Source organism: Canis lupus, chromosome 33 (assembly GCF_048164855.1).
Source record: "Canis lupus baileyi chromosome 33, mCanLup2.hap1, whole genome shotgun sequence".
Taxonomy (NCBI): Eukaryota; Metazoa; Chordata; class Mammalia; order Carnivora; family Canidae; genus Canis; species Canis lupus.
In genome coordinates, this window is record NC_132870.1 from 24,011,118 (window position 1) to 24,028,083 (window position 16,966).

General features: G+C 37.4%; 1 protein-coding gene and 1 pseudogene across 2 annotated transcripts in view; both read left to right on the forward strand.

The window, feature by feature from the left end:
- Positions 1-16,966, forward strand: part of NFKB1 (nuclear factor kappa B subunit 1) — a 118,338-nt gene that overhangs the window by 4,429 nt on the left and 96,943 nt on the right. The window lies entirely within an intron of this gene.
- LOC140623779 (SURP and G-patch domain-containing protein 2 pseudogene) lies at positions 6,689-16,328 on the forward strand (annotated as a pseudogene).

The window sequence follows — 16,966 nt, forward strand, 5'->3', positions numbered from 1 at the left end:
ACAGCTGTTTTCTGCAAGGAACAAAAATTACACTATTTTGCCTTGCCTTTAGGGAAGAAAGAAACCAAAATCTAGTTATGGCTTCCTAGATATTATATTCTTATCTAAAGATTACTTGAAGTTTACTAGAACAAGGAGCTTAATAAAAAGTACCCAGTGCCTTTCAAAAGGAAAGCATTTCATTCTGAAAGGGAGTTTATGAACTGGAAAAGAAAATGGCTTTTAGTTTCCAGGTTTTAGAGGCACTTATGAAGCAGGGTAATAAAGTAATTGAAATGATAAAAGGTGCCTAAGCAAGTAAATAAATTTGACTTTTTTGGCTACTCTAGAATTTCTCCATTGAAACTGTAATTTCAACATTAGTATCTAAAAAAGGAAACAATGCTACATGCACTTCTTTGTAATCCAAAGCTTTGTTAAAGCCTATCTAAATTAATCAATTAAAAAGTAAAAACAAAATAAGTTAAGCCATCCAGAATTAAATACTTACCACCTATAAAAAACTGAGGGGAAATAGTTACTAGCAGGAAATCTTAGGAAGAAGCAGGCAGTTAGTAAGGTTTATTGTATTTTCCACTTTCATACTTTAGTGATTTTGCAATACCCAGGACCTCCTCATGTCAGGGTTTGGCTGATTATTTTTCACTCGTAGCATTTTCAGAAAACTGTCCTTAAAACTCTAAATCTAACCATGTATTGTCTGTGGACACAATTTATGAAATCTACCATCCAGACCAGAAAAGAATACAATGCCAGCACTCCCAGTCCTGGTGTCCTGACCCCAGGGAGAGTTAGAACCATTTTATTGGAAATTGCTGATTTTGGTCCACTGTGTTTTGCTGCCCACCTAATTCTGGTTCTGACACTCACCTGTCTTTGAATCACTTACCAACATACTTTCAGGTTTTAAAAATTAAATTTAAAAGTTGTTTACAAATATTTATATGTGTAATCATTTTTATTGTTGCCAACAAACTGCAAAAGAAACTAAATGTTTACTTATATGTAAGTCCACTGTAAAGCTGTTATTGTTGAAAACTACTCCCAGCAGCAATTTGTAAGTTAAAATAATAAAATAATCCAACTACCTTGCCTGAAGTTTCCCTGCAAGAAGTTGCAGAGAAGGATACATTCTGCTGTGTTCCATTACATAATCAGCTCAGTCTACAGCTCCTAGGCATAAAGAGAAGCATAAACAAAAACACAAAACTAATGTCCTTAGGTTTACTGTATTAGTCAAAAATCTATGGACAATTCATATATTCCATCCTGAAAAATAAAGCTCTGGATTTTTCTTAGGTTTAAGGCTTTTGATATGAGTATTTGTAGGCAAGTGTCTTTTTTCTAACTTCAACTAAAAAAATACAAAACCTGCATAAAGTTAAACACACCTCTATAGAAAGCATTTAACATTTAAAAACATTCAGTTGCTATAATGAATTTTGTCAATATAGCAGTCATTTAAAAAACTTGTTATTATTGTTTATCATGTGATTTGGACTGAACATATTACACTTTATTTCAATGTCAGGACATATCTCTCCCTCCAGAAGTCAGTTTTTATCTCCAGAAATCAATTCTAACATATATCAAGCATGAAAGAAGAAAAAAATGATGACGGACTCCCTAATCAGTCTACCTGCCTATTGGTCCTGTGTCCACACCTGCAATTCATTCAAATAGTGAGAAGAAGTTACTTGATTGTCTTAGAAAATATGCCTTCCAAGACAAGAATTTTAGGAATGGAGAGAATGACTATTTTTTTAATGTTTTAACTTGAATTCCTCAAATCTTATTGATAGTTGAAGAATTTGTCTGCTAGTTCTTAATTATAAGGTTGTTTTTTTTAGGATTTAAGCATTTATTGGTGTTTGATCATTAGGACCTGGTTTATAAACTTCAGTATTTTTTTTTTCTTTTAAATAGGGGCTAGGTATAGTGGTGAGGTGAAAGGAAAAGAATCCCTTACAATTTATAGCATTTTGTGTAATGCTCTCTCAATAATATAAGCATTTTCATGGCTTAGAAAGTTAAAGGTAATACAAAAAGGTTGGAAGGAGTATGAATGGCTGTTTATACAGAGGAAATTTAGAGTAGGAAGAAACATGAAGAAGATAAAGAATAAAAATTAAACTAGATTTAAAAAAAAATAAACTGGATGTTTTCAGTTCTGTTGGATATTCAGAGAAGTACTTGAGGGAATACACAAAACCATTGGTTTATATAAAATTAAAATTTAATATAGAATCTAGGCAGTCAAAAAGAATATATAAATATATATATATATATATATTTTTTTTTTTTTTTAATGGAGGGGGTGTGCAGTGGGGCAAAGGGAGAGAGAGAGGGCATCTTAAGCAGGCTCCATGTCCAGTACGGAGCTTGATGCAGGGCTGGATCTCACAACCCGGAGATCATGACCTGAGCCAAAATCAAGAGTCAGATGCTTAAGCAGCTGAGCCACCCAGGTGCCTAGAAAAGATTATTTTATAAAATGTATTCACACTGCTGATTTCAAGCGAACCAGGAAGCCTAGGAAAATACTTTTTGTTGGAGATGGATAAAATGAACCAAAACCAGAGCGAATCCCATACTATATTATTTAATTCATTCATTATGAAGTTAACATATAGTAAGGTATGTAAGTTAAGTATTTGTGTGTATGTGTGTGTTTTAAACCTATAAGTCTCAAAGATTTGGTCACAATCAAGGATAATGAAAGCATAGGTAAGGACTTAGTGGGAGTGTTCTCTATAAAATTAGATCTTGAACTTTATTACTGACTTGAATATGAACAAGAAAAATAACCTAGAAAATGAATCAGAATTCCAGAGAAAAGAATAAATTCTCTGTACCATGGATGAGAAGGAGAGGCCATAATGAAAAGAGAGATTGAAAAAGAACATTTTTATAGGCATTCATCTGCGGATTATCCTATTTTTGATTAATTGAAAACAATGGTTATTTCCCCTTCATTCCTAAAATATTTTAGAAATCAGTTGTGATTAAGGAAACCTCAGTACACCTGGTAAATTTAAAAGCATGTGTTTAACAATTAAATGTATTTCCTTGCTCTCATGTCATGATATAGCATTCATTTGATAAAATATCTTTATGGTTTCTCTTCATGTCTTTACCCAATTTCCCATTTTAGTCATTTAAATGAATTTAACAAGCACATCTTAGAACATCTTAATAGTTCCTATTTTGAAACATTACCTAAACAATAATTTATGCTCAAGTTCTTTTTATGATAGTCAGGGAAAGTATCCCATTTCTCTTAGAAAGTCTACTGTAATAGCCAAATAGGAATTAGAAAGGTAGTCCAGTCCTGTGTTGAAAAAGATGGATGATTTGGGGGGCAGTTGTGCTATATTTACTAAATATTTGTTAAACTGAAGGAACCCGGTCATTCAAGGCAAGCCACAGAAAATAATTTTATTGCTGAGCCACTTAAATATCTTCATATAGATATCCCCATCAGTATGTCAGTATCAAATTTAGCGTCATCCTCATTTACCAAATTGCAACCTCCCAGCCCAACACACACATTAAGAAATGAAGTTTTTAGGAACACCTGGATGGCTCAGTGGTTGAGCATCTGCCTTTGGCTCAGGTGGTGATCCTGGATTGAGTCTCGCATCAGGCTCCCCACAGGGAGCCTGCCTCTCCCTCTGCCTATGTCTCTGCCTGTCTCTGTGTCTCTCATGAATAAATAAATAAAATCTTAAAAAGAAAAAAAGAAATGCAGATGTTAGCCCACTGTGATCCATTCAGTAGTTTCCTAATGCCAGAAATCTAGGAAACTATTCTTCATGCATACTCACTTATCTCCTCCAATCATCAAGTTCTGTTAATTCAGCCTCTTCCTCATACCCAGAATCCATCCCTTCCTCGCTGAATTTATAACTTTCATTTTTGCATTGTCTCCTGATTCATTCATTATCTCCTTCTATTCCATCTTTCATTCCAGCATAAAGGTCAGCTTTCTAAAGTACAAGTCTGATCATGTCATAATCTTTATATATTTTTTTAAGATTTTATTTATTTATTCATAAGAGACACAGAGAGAGAGAGGCAGAAACACAGGCAGAGGGAGAAGCAGGCTCCATGCAGGGAGCCCGATGTGGGACTTGATCCCCGGTCTCCAGGATCACACCCCGGGCTGCAGGTGGCGGCTAAACCCACTGTGCCACCGGGGCTGCCCCTGTCATAATCTTTATATTTCTGAAATGAATCTCTTGTTGTCTTCACAAGCTGATTCTGCACAGCTCACCTCCCACTCTTGCTCTTCACCAATCCCCTATTTCTCAAATCATCCACATCAATTTTCATTTCCTTATCCATTATGTTTTCTCATTTTCAATGCCTCTGCATACACATTCCCTGTGTGAGGAGTGTCTTTTCCTCCCTAGCCAACTACTCAACCTTCAGAGGTGGTTCAGACATCCTTTCTCTCTCTCTTCTATCCATTCTCCCTGACGTCTCCATGAAGAGTTATGTGCCCCCCAATCCGTGTTCTCTTGACTTCTTATGTTTTCGAGACAGAAAATATCTTGAGGGCAGGTATTTCATCTTACTTTTTCTTTGCATAGCACCCGGTAAGTTTGCTAAATGAGTAAGTAAATAACTAGATGGAATGTCAGCAGATATTGACTAGGTAGCTATTGATTAAGCTCTGTGGCTCTGGGCAAACTAACTTCTCTGGGTCTCATTTTCTCTGTGTATAAAAATGAAAGGGTTAGACTAAACCATCTAGTTCTAAAATTATTTGTTTCTTTGATAGAGTAGTAGTATTTGGAAGACTTGAGATTTTCTTGCTTTATTGAGACAGGTCACCTTAAGAAAAATGTATGTGGGAAGGTACAAAGACAATTTTTGTCATTATGATAATATAAGGAACTGTTCATTTTGGGGTTATTAGTTATCATTTATGGTCTCAGTCTAGTTTCTTTCTGGCTTCAGGTGTTTCTGGGGTTGCATCTTTTGCTTAATAATTAATCTCTGCTATGAACTTACATTCATATTTCTCCAAAGAAATTGAAGACAAGCTGGATACAGAAATTGAATATAAAATTCAGTATTTTAACTCTAAATGGGTTCAACTTCTCATTCATTATAGCTATAGTTAGAGGAGGAAAAAAGGAAAATGATGGTATTGTGAGTTCAGTGTGTCAGAACAAGAACATAATGTCTAAAATAGACAAATGAAGAAAAAAGACATAAACATAGTATTTGGAAATATGAAACAACACCCAGGAAAACCAAAAAGAGAGTTAAAAGTGTTAAAAAGTTAGTCACTCTGAAAAGCAGGATTGGAGATGAGAGGTAAGGTAGGGGAATCTTTGCTTTCTTATAGGAGATCGTCTATGTTTGCATAGTAGGATTTCTTTTTTAGCCATTGTTCATTTGAATATATGTTGGGTCCTTTACATGTGCCAGGTACTAGACATTGGAAAACTGAACAAAACAGAAATCCATAATTTCGCAGAGCTTAGATCATGTCATGTTTTCAGTTTTAAAATTTTTCTGTTTACATTAGCCTTTTTTAAATTGAAGAATCACATAAGTAAAAGATTGCATTAATCATAAGACTACAGCTTTAATGATTTACCTCAAAGTGAATCTTAGGTGGTGCTCTAGAAAGAATGTTACCAGTACCCTGAAAAACCTATTTCTGTCCCTTCATGTTCAGGACCGTCTACCCTACTTCACTGTCATATAAAAGGTTTCACTGGGGGTGCCCAGGTGGCTCAGCCATTGTGTGTCTGCCTTTGGCTCAGGTCAGGGTCCCAGAATCCTGGGGTTGAACCCCACATAGTTTCCCTGCACAGACGGGAGCTTGCTTCTCCCTCTCACTCTACCCCTCCCCCTGCTTGTTTGGTCTCTCTCTGTCAAATAAATAAATAAATATCTTACAAAATATAAAAATAAAAGGTTTCACTAATGACTTTTGGACCTTATGCATGTTGAGTCCATAAGTCCACGTAGAAGTTCATCTACATAAAATTGAGAATTGACTGAATAAATTCATTGCTCCAAGGTGCTAATAATGAGCTTCACACAAGTATGAACTTGTGGTTAAAAGCCCTTAGGTCAGTTCACTTGAGACTTTAATCACTAAATAAAATATGTTAGTAAAAATATAAAACAAATCACACTTTCATGTTAATTTGTCATTTTTGAGTGTGAGTAAATTAACTCACACTTTATTCTACTATTCTTTATTGCCCAGCAGTCAAGGTCACTGACAAAGAGTCACGGGAGAAAGAAGTATTCACATCAGACCATATCAGACATGGAAGAGAATGTAGTTCATTTTTTTCTTCCTGTTCACTTTATACATTCACATCTGCATAAATTGAAGGATTTATCTCTGTGAATGGTCAATGTGGAAATGCCTTCATAACTAAATTAAGGACTGAAATTTCCCATATCAGGCCTGATTTTGATGCTTACAAATCATCATTTATGTGTATGTGCAATTGGAAGGTCACCGTTGTGCTTATTTCTTCAAGGAAATGCTTTTCTTCCTCCAGACCAATTGTCACCATATCTGTAGAACCAAGCAAGTATTGATGGTTCACATAATTAATCCTTTTCATTTAAAACATAAAGGAGCCCCCCCCCCCCCAGCCGCCGTGCGGATGAGGAGCGTGAGGCGGCAGCTGGGGGTGGGGGGCGGCTCATGGCAGCTAGGCGAATTGCACAGGAGACTTTTGATGCTGTATTGCAAGAAAAAGCTAACCAATATCACATGGACCCCAGTGGTGAGGCTGTAGGTGAAGCTCTTCAGTTTAAAGCTCAAGATCTTCTAAGGACAGTCCCAAGAGCAAGAGCAGATATGTATGATGACATTCCTAGTGACAGCAGATACACTCTGGCTGGATCTATAGCCCACCCTCGAGACACTGGGAGAGAAAGCTTGAGAGGTGATGTATTTCCAGGACCTTCCTTCAGATCAAGCAATCCTTCTGTAAGTGAAGACAACTACATTCGCAAAGAGTGTGGCCAGGATCTGGAGTTTTCCCACCCTGATTCCCGAGACCAAGTTTTTGGCCACCGGAAATTGGGACATTTCCGTTCTCAGGATTGGAAATTTGCACTCCGTGGCTCTTGGGAACAAGACTTTGGCCACCCCGTTTCTCAAGAATCCCCTTTGTCACAGGAGTGTAATTTTGGTCCTTCTGCACTGCTTGGGGACTTTGGTTCCTCTAGGCTGATTGAGAAAGAGTGTTTGAAGAAAAAAAGTCGGGATTACAACGTGGACCGTCCAGGGGACACAGACTCTGTGCTCAGGGGCAGTGGCCAAGTCCAGGGCAGAGGCTGAGGTCTAAACATTGTTGACCAGGAAGGGACCCTTTTAGGAAAGGGAGAGACTCAGGGCTTGCTCCCATCTAAAGGGGGAGTTGGTAAACTTGTCACACTAAGAAGTGTGAGCACGAAGAACGTACCCACTGTAAATCATATTACTCCCAAAACTCAGGGCACCAACCAAATCCAGAAAACCACCTCAAGTCCTGATGTGACCCTGGGGACAAACCCAGAAACAGAAGATATCCAGTTTCCCACTCAGATCCCTTTGGGGCTCAATCTGAAGGATATTCGGCTTCCCAGAAGAAAGATGAGCTTCGACCTCATAGATAAGTCTGATGTTTTTTCAAGATTTGGGATATCAAATGGGCAGGATTCCACACCATAAAAGATGATGTTAAATTTTCTCAGCTTTTCCAGACGCTCTTTGAACTCGAAACCAAAACCTGTGCTAAAATGCTCGCTTCATTCAAATGCTCCTTAAAACCAGAGCACAGAAATTTTTGCTTTTTTACGATCAAATTTTTAAAGCACTCTGCTTTGAAAACACCCAGAGTTGATAATGAGTTTTTAAACATGCTTTTAGACAAAGGTGCTGTGAAGACCAAAAATTGCTTTTTTGAAATCATAAAGCATTTTGACAAGTACATAATGAGGCTTCAAGACGGCCTTCTGAAGTGTCACACCCCTGCTCATGGCTTGCAATGCCTATGAGCTGAGTGTCAAGATGAAAACCCTCAGTAACCCCCTGGACTTGGCTGTTGCCCTGGAGACCACCAATTCTCTCTGCCAGAAGTCTTTAGCCCTTTTGGGACAGACTTTCTCCTTGGCCTCTTCTTTCCAGCAAGAGAAAATCTTAGAAGCTGTTGGCTTCCAAGATATAGCTCCCTCTCCTGCTGCATTTCCAAATTTTGAGGACTCTACTCTGTTTGGGAGAGAATACATCGATCACCTGAAGGCCTGGCTGGTCACCAGTGGGTGTCCACTTCAGGTCAAGAAAGCTGAACCTGAGCCTACCCAAGATGAGGAGAAAGTTGTTCCTCCTACCAAACCCAAAATTCAGGCCAAGTCTCCGAGTGGTCTCAATGATGCTGTCCCCCAACGAGCAGATCACAAGGTGGTGGACACCATCGATCAGCTGGTCCCACTCGCATTGTCAGAGGCAGCCTATCTCCCAAAGAGAGAGCTCTTCTCAAGGAGGACCCTGCTTACTGGTTTTTGTCTGATGACAGTAGTCTGGAGTATAAATACTACAAATTGAAGCTGGCAGAAATGCAGCGGATACGCCACACCTTGCCAGGAGCAGATCAAAAGCCAATAGCAGCAGAATGTGGGGTCTGGGCCATGCTGTATGCTTGGACAATCCGGAGCCTCAAGAAGAGGCTCCTCCCAGACCTCCAGCGGGAGCTGCTCCGCACTCAAGGGCTTCTGGGCTGGAAGGTGAGGAAAGCAACCACTGGGACCCAGACCCTCCTCTCCTCAAGCACCAGACTGAAACACCATGGCCGGCAGGCTCCAGGTTCATTGCAGGGAAAGCTGTCCCAGCCAGATGGAAATGATACTGTCAAGGACTGCCCACCTGACCCAGTTGGACCCTCTCTTGGGGACCCCAGCCCAGAAGTCTTGGGCCTATCCCCCAAGCCAGCAGGAGCGGAAGTCTCTGAAGCTCCTCAATCCTCCTCTCCCTGCCCATCTGCTGACGTTGACATGAAGACAATGGAGACTGCAGAGAAACTGGCCAGATTTGTTGCTCAGATGGGACCAGAAATTGAACAATTCAGCGTAGAAAATAGTACTGACAACCCTGACTTGTGGTTTCTCCATGACCAAAATAGTTCAGCCTTCAAATTCTATCGAAAGAAAGTATTTGAACTATGCCATCAATTTGTTTTACATCATCTCCACTGAACCTCCACACCAGTGAGAGCACTGATTCTCAAGAGAGCCCCCTTGATCCCATGGAAGGGGAAGGAGAGTTTGAAGATGAGCCCCCTCAGCATGAGGCTGAGTTGGAAAGCCCAGAGGTGATGCCTGAGGAGGATGATGAAGACGAGGAAGATGAGGATGAGGAGGGGACCGAAGAGGCCTCCACTCCTAGAGGGGCCTCCAGGCAACCAGGAGGGGCTGCCAAGTCCGAGGGCTATAAGGGCAGCCCCCCCCCCCCCCCATGGCCTCCCAAGCGAGGCAGCCGAAGATGGCCCGGCGGGTGCACCTGCCCTATCACAGGCCACCTCAGGGGCCTGCTTCCCTCGGAAGAGGGTCAGTAGCAAGTCCTTGAAGGTTGGCATGATTCCGGCTCCAGAGAGGCTGTGTCTCATCCAGGAACCCAAAGTTCATGAACCAGTTCGAATTGCCTACGACAGACCTCGGGGTTGTCCCATGTCCAAAAAGAAGAAACCCAAGGATTTTGATTTCGCCCAGCAGAAGCTGACCGACAAGAACCTGGGGTTCCAGATGCTGCAGAAGATGGGCTGGAAGGAGGGCCACGGCCTGGGCTCCTGTGGGAAGGGCATCAGGGAGCCCGTCAGCATGGGAACTGCATCGGAAGGGGAAGCGTTAGGTGCTGACGGGCAGGAGCACAAGGAAGATACGTGTTCCGTCAAAGGATGATGCAGATGTACAGACACAAATGGGCCAACAAATAGTTCCAGGGTCTCTTCCATGAGGACAACAGGCATCCAGAAAGTGCTAACTCACCACTTTGGGTGCTTACTGTCTCTGGCTTGTTTCCATCACTGGAAATCATATAGAGAATTTTAGCATTTTTGGTCCTTGGTAAAACCTAGAAGACATTTGTGATGTTACAAAATGGAAGTTTTTGGGGTTTTTTTTTTCTTTCTTCTTTTTTATTAATCTAAGAAGTTGTGAATGTTGTTAATCATTTAGCAGTTACAATAAATGTAGAGGAAACCCCCCTAAATAAATAAATAAATAGATAAATAAATAGATAAATAAATAGATAAATAAATAAATAATGAAGGATATACTTTTATCAATATGTGAAGATTAATAAAAATGAAAATCCAAATTGAAGTTGCCATACTCAAGAGAACGTGATCATTTTTTCTATATCTGATTAAAATAATATTAATCTCTAATTCATAATTTTTGATATCTACTTCCTCTTCGATCTGAAAATACAAATTCTCCAAAATGGTGTTCAAGACAAAGGCCAGAGATGATATTAAAATTTGGTTGTACTCCATTTTTTTAAATTAAGTCTTAATTTTTTAGAGCAGTTTAAGGTTTACAACAAAATGAGGGTAAGGTACAAAGATTTACCATACATCCCTGCCCCTGTATATGCATAGTCTCCCTGTTATCAGCATCTCCCATCGGAGTGGTACATTTGTTGCAGTTGATGAACCTACAATGACACATTGTAAGCACCCGGAGTCCATAGTTTGTATATGGTTCATTCTCTATGTTGTGTGTTCTGTGGTCTTGGACAAATGTACAATGACATGTATCCATCATTATGATACCATACAAGAGTATTTTCACTGCCCTAAAAATCCTCTGTGTTCCACTTATTCATTCCTCACTCCCTACCCCCACCATCACACTTTATTTTTAGCGAAGAAATCTATAGTAAATCAAACCTCTTTCTGATGCCATCTAAATGAAAGACTTCAAACCTTGAGAAAACTTATTGAATTGGTTTTTATGTGGAAGTGGAAGTCAGCAATATCTCATAAGTGACTTTAGTTATAACATGTAAGGTTTTATCTAATTTACTATAATCTTTAGAGAACTTCTATAGCTATACAAATTTAGATTCACCATTTTTATTCTACTATACTATTAACAAAAATTTACTTAGAATGGAATCTGCCATTTAATATATATCACATTTAATTATATATCACAATTAATTATATATCACATTTAATTATTATCACATTTTATTATAATTATAACAAAAATTTACTTAGAATGGAATCTGCCATTTAATATATATCACATTTAATATATATCACATATAATTATAATGATTAGAAAATGTTCAAAACATCTCTTTGATCCTATAAACTTTAATCATCTATGATTAAGAATACAAGCGTAGGCAAAGTTTGATACTTATGGAACACATTAGAATACATTCTGATCTTTTTAAAGAAAATCCCTGTCCTCCATGGTTGCAGTGGACATGATACAGCAAGAATTTATATGCTGCTCTCACACAGGGAAAGAGGTTATGTTTACTATGTTTTATTGATTTTAAGAGGTATGTTCCCCTCCTCCCCCAGTTTAACATCTTGACTTAACTATATGCGTTTGAGAATTTTCTAGGTATCTCTCTGTTATTGGTTTCTAATTTAATTTCAAGATACCTATTATTGGTTTCTAATTTAATTTCATTGTGTTTAGATAACATATCTGTATCCTTTCACCTCTTTGAAATTTATTGAGACTTGTTTTATGGTCTGACATATGGTCTGTCTTCGTGAATGTTTCATGTACACTTGAAAAGAATGTGTCTTCCACAGTCATTGGAGTGTTCTATACATGCACTTAGTTTTAATGATGACGTTCCTACATTTTCTATATCTTTACTATATATCTTTACTACTGAATATGATGTTCTATTGATTTGCTTTCATCAGTTACTGAGAGAGGAGTGTTAAAAATGTTAACTATAATTGTAGATATTTGTTTCTTCCTTTAATTCTGACACTTTTGCTTCTTGTATTTTGAAGCTCTGAATATATGCATACACGTTAAGATCATTATTTCTCTGTGATGAATTGACTCTTTTATTCTTAAGAAATGTTTCTTTTTGCCCCTTGTAATATTTCCTTTCTTGAAGTCTGTTGTATCTGATATTTTAGTATAGCCTGCTTTTTTATATTTAGCATTTCCATGGTATAACTGTCATAACTTTCCATCTTGATACTTTTAAACTATTGGAGTCTTTAATATTAAAGTGTAATATTAATTTCTATGAGAACCATATACTTGAGTCTTGTTTTTGTTTTTGCCCAGTCTGACCATCTCTACCTTCTTTGGTCTGTTTAGTCCATTTCCGTTTAATATAATTATTGATATTGTTGGGCTTAAGCTACATCTTGGTCATTATTATTTACTTGTGCCATCTGTTCTTTGTTTTTTCCTCCTTCCTGCATCTTTTGAATAAGTTTGTTTTTTAAATTCCATTTCATCTCCTTTATGGGCTGTATTTTAAACTGGTTACTTTAGGGATTATAGTATGCATCCTTGAGTCAACCATAAATTAATACTTTAACATTTCATATATAATGTAAGAACTTGACAGTGGTATACTTCCACTTGTCCTTTTCCCTTCCTCTGTGCTATTTTTGTTACACATTTTACTTCTGCATATGTTATAGAACCCAAAATATACCATATTTTTTTAATAGCTCGCAAGAAAAAAGTCTTATACCTACCCACATTTTCATCATCTTTGGCATTTTCCATTCTTTCATGTAAATCCAAATTTCTGTCTGGTATCATTTCCCTTCAGCATAAAGAACTTTCTTTAACAGGCTGCAGGCTTGCTGAGGATGAATTCTCTCAGCTGTAGTTTATTTGAAAAATGTCCATTTTACCTTAATTTTTAAAGGTTATTTTTGTTGAGTATAGAACTGTACACTAATCTTTTTTTTTTTTCTTTCAACATTTCCATCATTGTTTCTGATAAGTCAGCCATCATACTTATCATTATTCCCCCTTGTCCCTGGGTGCTTTTAAGATTGTTTTCGTTAGAATAAATTTTTATCAGTTTGGTTGTGATATGACTAAACATGGTTTTGTCTTTATCCAACATGGGGATCTTTGAGATTCTTGGATCTATGGGTTATTTTTTTTTAAACCAAATTTGGAAAATTCTTGGCCATTGTTTCTTCAAATATTTTTTCTCTCTCTCTTTCTAGGGCTCTAAATGACACATATGTAAGACCACCTAGTATTATCTCATAGGTCACTGAAAGTGTCTTAATTTCTTTTTGCCTTTTTTCTCTGTGTTTCAGTTTAGATAGTTTATATTGACTAATATTCAAGTTTTTTGATCCTTTTCTCTATAGTGTTTAATATGCTGATCAGGTCACCCAGTAAAATCCCATTTTGATTTAGAATTTTCCATAGGTTCTTTTTCTTTTTTATTTCCAGTTATCTTCCAAGATTCCCTATCCATTTATTATGTTCATCTTTTCCTTTATATTCTTAGACGTATTGCTATTAACAGTTTTAAAGTCATTGGTTGCTAATCCCATAATTTGTGTCATTTTTTTTCTTTTGAGTCATATTTTCTTGCTTCTTTGCATGTTTTATGCTTTTTTGTAGTACACTGTGGGTACCACATTGTAGAGTATGTATTTTTGTCTTCCTTTATTGAATGTTGAGTTTTGTTGTAATAGGCAATAAATTTACTGGTGAATCATCTGGTTTTATAAAGTTCGGTTTAGAGTAGCCTTTATTCTAGAGTATGCCCCTTATTCCCATAGCATGGTCTTTCTGGGGTCACAGGTGAATGCTCAGATTGTTCAGTAATATCTCTTTATCTCTTTGCCCTGGATGATTGGAACTTCAATGTTTCTCATAAGTTCCCAAAACTTATGGAATCTCTGTTCAGCTTTTAGATCACTGGCAGCTGTTTTTCTAGTAGGCTTGGTGGAATCTTGTCCTGCACTAATACAGTTTAATATGTATTTGTTGAGTAGAAGTCACTCGTATGCAGATTTCTGAGCCAGTTTGTCAGTGTAAATTACTCATTTCTGACCCCTGATGAGTGGGATTGCTGTTCTCTGTTTCAATTCTACTTCCTTGTATCATGGTTTGGGACATACTCTGTCAAAAAGTGAATTTAGAGCTCACCTCAAGTGTTGCCATGTCCAGTGTCTGCTATTATTGCTTCAAGTATTTTGTATAGTTTTACAGTTGAGTCAGGCAAGTTTAATAATCATTACTCTGTCATGACTGAAGCCAGAAGTCCACATTTTGACAAATCTGAAATTACAGTGTTTCCTACTATTAATACAATATCAATTTTTAAAAGTACTTACAATTTACTAATTTGATGATACAAAAAAGCAAAGCTTTTATATCTACTTTTTAGGCATTTATACCCACTTAAGAAGATGGCAACTATATAAAGTTAAATTGTAGTAGAGCAGTATGTTGTCAAGTGTAAAATAACCAGTACACATAAGTGTTATAGCCCTTATGTGAACTGCAGAGCTATAGGTTATGGAGTAAATACAGGGTTTCTGGGCAGGGGTCAGATTTGAGTCGAAGCTTGAGGAGTAGGTAATATTTAAGTAAGAGAGATGGCATTTCAGGATGCAAGGCTACCATGAACAAAACTCAGTCTGCTTATAATAAAGGATTTTGGTTAGGATATAGAAATAGATGATGCTTATAATGTGATTTAATGCAATATAATAAGCTGAGTGGTTGAGGACTGTTGGGTTTATAAGGGTGAATAGTAGGGAGGCTACTACTGTCATGCAGAACTGAGGCAGTGAAAGCTCAAATACAAACAGTGGGAATGGAAAGGATGGGCAGATACAAGAAATAATACAAGGAAGAAATCAGCAGATCGGTTATTTACTGAATATGTGTGAGAGAAGGAGAGGGAAAGGAGGAAAAGGTGACAGAACTTTTGACCCTGAGTACCTGAGACAGTGATTTATTGGCAGAAATTAGGAAGGTAAGAGCAGGGCCATTGCTGTAGGAATGATTAATTAGTTATTAGAGAGTTGAAAGTATTAAAAGCATTATATTTTGTTTTTTAGTGGTATCACTGCCTAAAGCTAATAGGCAGTATAATGTAATGTATAAATATTTACATTTTGAAGGTTTTATACTGCTAATTTTATTTCTGTTTACATCACAGTATTTTTAGCTAATGAACTTGTTTCCTTTGTTTTATTAGGAAGTGAATAAGCAAATACAGCAAAAATGAGTACAAAGTGGGGGGTGGGGGCTGGGAAGTAGGTTCTGAATAGGACCCTAACAAAGAAAATGTAATTACTCAATTACCAAGATAACTAACCCATGCCCTTAAACACTCTCCTTTTCCTGTGACACTTACCATGTTGGATTGCTTTTGCCTATTTGTCTTCCTCCTTACTAAACTGTTGCATTGGTTAGCTTTTGCTGTGTGAAAAATTACCACAAAGCTAATTAAAACACAGACATTTGTTATTTCTCTCAATTTGGTGGACTCTCTAGGTTGTATGGTCTGGGCTGGCTCTGCTGATCTCTGAAGACTTTTGTTTAACATCTGATGTTGTTTGGTCTAGAGGGGCCTCCAGTAGGACCTCTCTGCTCCACATGTCTCATTCTCCAGTGGGCTAGCTTGGGCTTCTTCACATGGCAGCAAAGTTCCAAGAGAGCAGGAATGGTTGTTGCAAGGCCTCTAGAAGCTTGCATTTAAAACTCATACTTCTATCTCATTCTGTTGGTCAGAGCAAGTTACAGGCCTTCCAAGATTCAAGGAATGGAGAAATAGATTTTACCATTTGTTGGGTGGAGTTACAAAGAATGTTTGGTCATTGCTTTCAATCTACCACAACTGTAGACTCTGGGAATACGCTCTTGTATACTTTGCTCTCTTTGGTAATTGATACATAGGAAGCCTAAATATTTTTTTAATGAGTGACTAAATTAATGAAAGGAGGAAAACATTCAAGGAATATTTCAATATACCTTAAAGATATACATACTTTTATTATACCATTAGAGAGTATGGTGTTTTCTATGGACATATTTTAGAAAGTCTCTAGATTCTCCTCATATCCTTTATAATTGAACAAGGAAGATATTTAAAACAAAACAAAATAAAAAGCAACTATTGCTTGAGCTATGATTGTTTGGTATTTTCACCTTCGCATTTTATTGTCTCAGGAAGAACTCACTTGGATGCGTTGTCACAGTCCTATTCCCCTTCTCAGGCTCTGCTATAGGTAGACTAACTCCAACCTGAACATGCAGGAGACCAGGAGCAAAGATTCTGTATTAAAATTAATAAAATTATAAGTCAAGGAAAAAAATCATATCTGCCTCTTGGGTGAATGAACGAACCATAGTCTGTAGAGTCAGGTTAGCTAGCATTACTCTGTCAACCTCAGCAAATGACTTAATCTCTGTAAATCTGTTTTCTCATCTGGGACCATATTTCTCAGGAAATATTGTGAAAATTAAATTGTGAAGCACTAGCTATAATTCCTGATTTATGGAAGGTAATCAGTGAAGTTTTAGTTCTTTTTACATGTGAACCAAAGTACTGGCGTATGAAGGCATTCATCAGGGTTTCTCTTTTGTTGTGTTACTGACATTTGGGGTCAGATATTTCTTCATTATAAAGAGCTGTCCTGTGCATTACAAGATGTTTAGCAGCATCTCTGCCTTCTACACACTAGATGCCAATAGAACCATCCACCAGTGTGACAGCTAAAAATGTCTCCAGACATTGCCAAATGTCCCTAGTGGCAAAATATGCAAACATTTTATTCAACAGTTATAAGGATAGGGATAAAGAAGAATGTGGCAATGTACCCACAATGTAGGATAGGAAAGAGAAGTACTTGATTCTTCTCAAAATGCCTAAAACCCTTACTGTCTTTTATTACTCTTCCCATAAGTTAACTTATTTATTATGCTCTAACAAAATGGTTAACATTTACTGTGT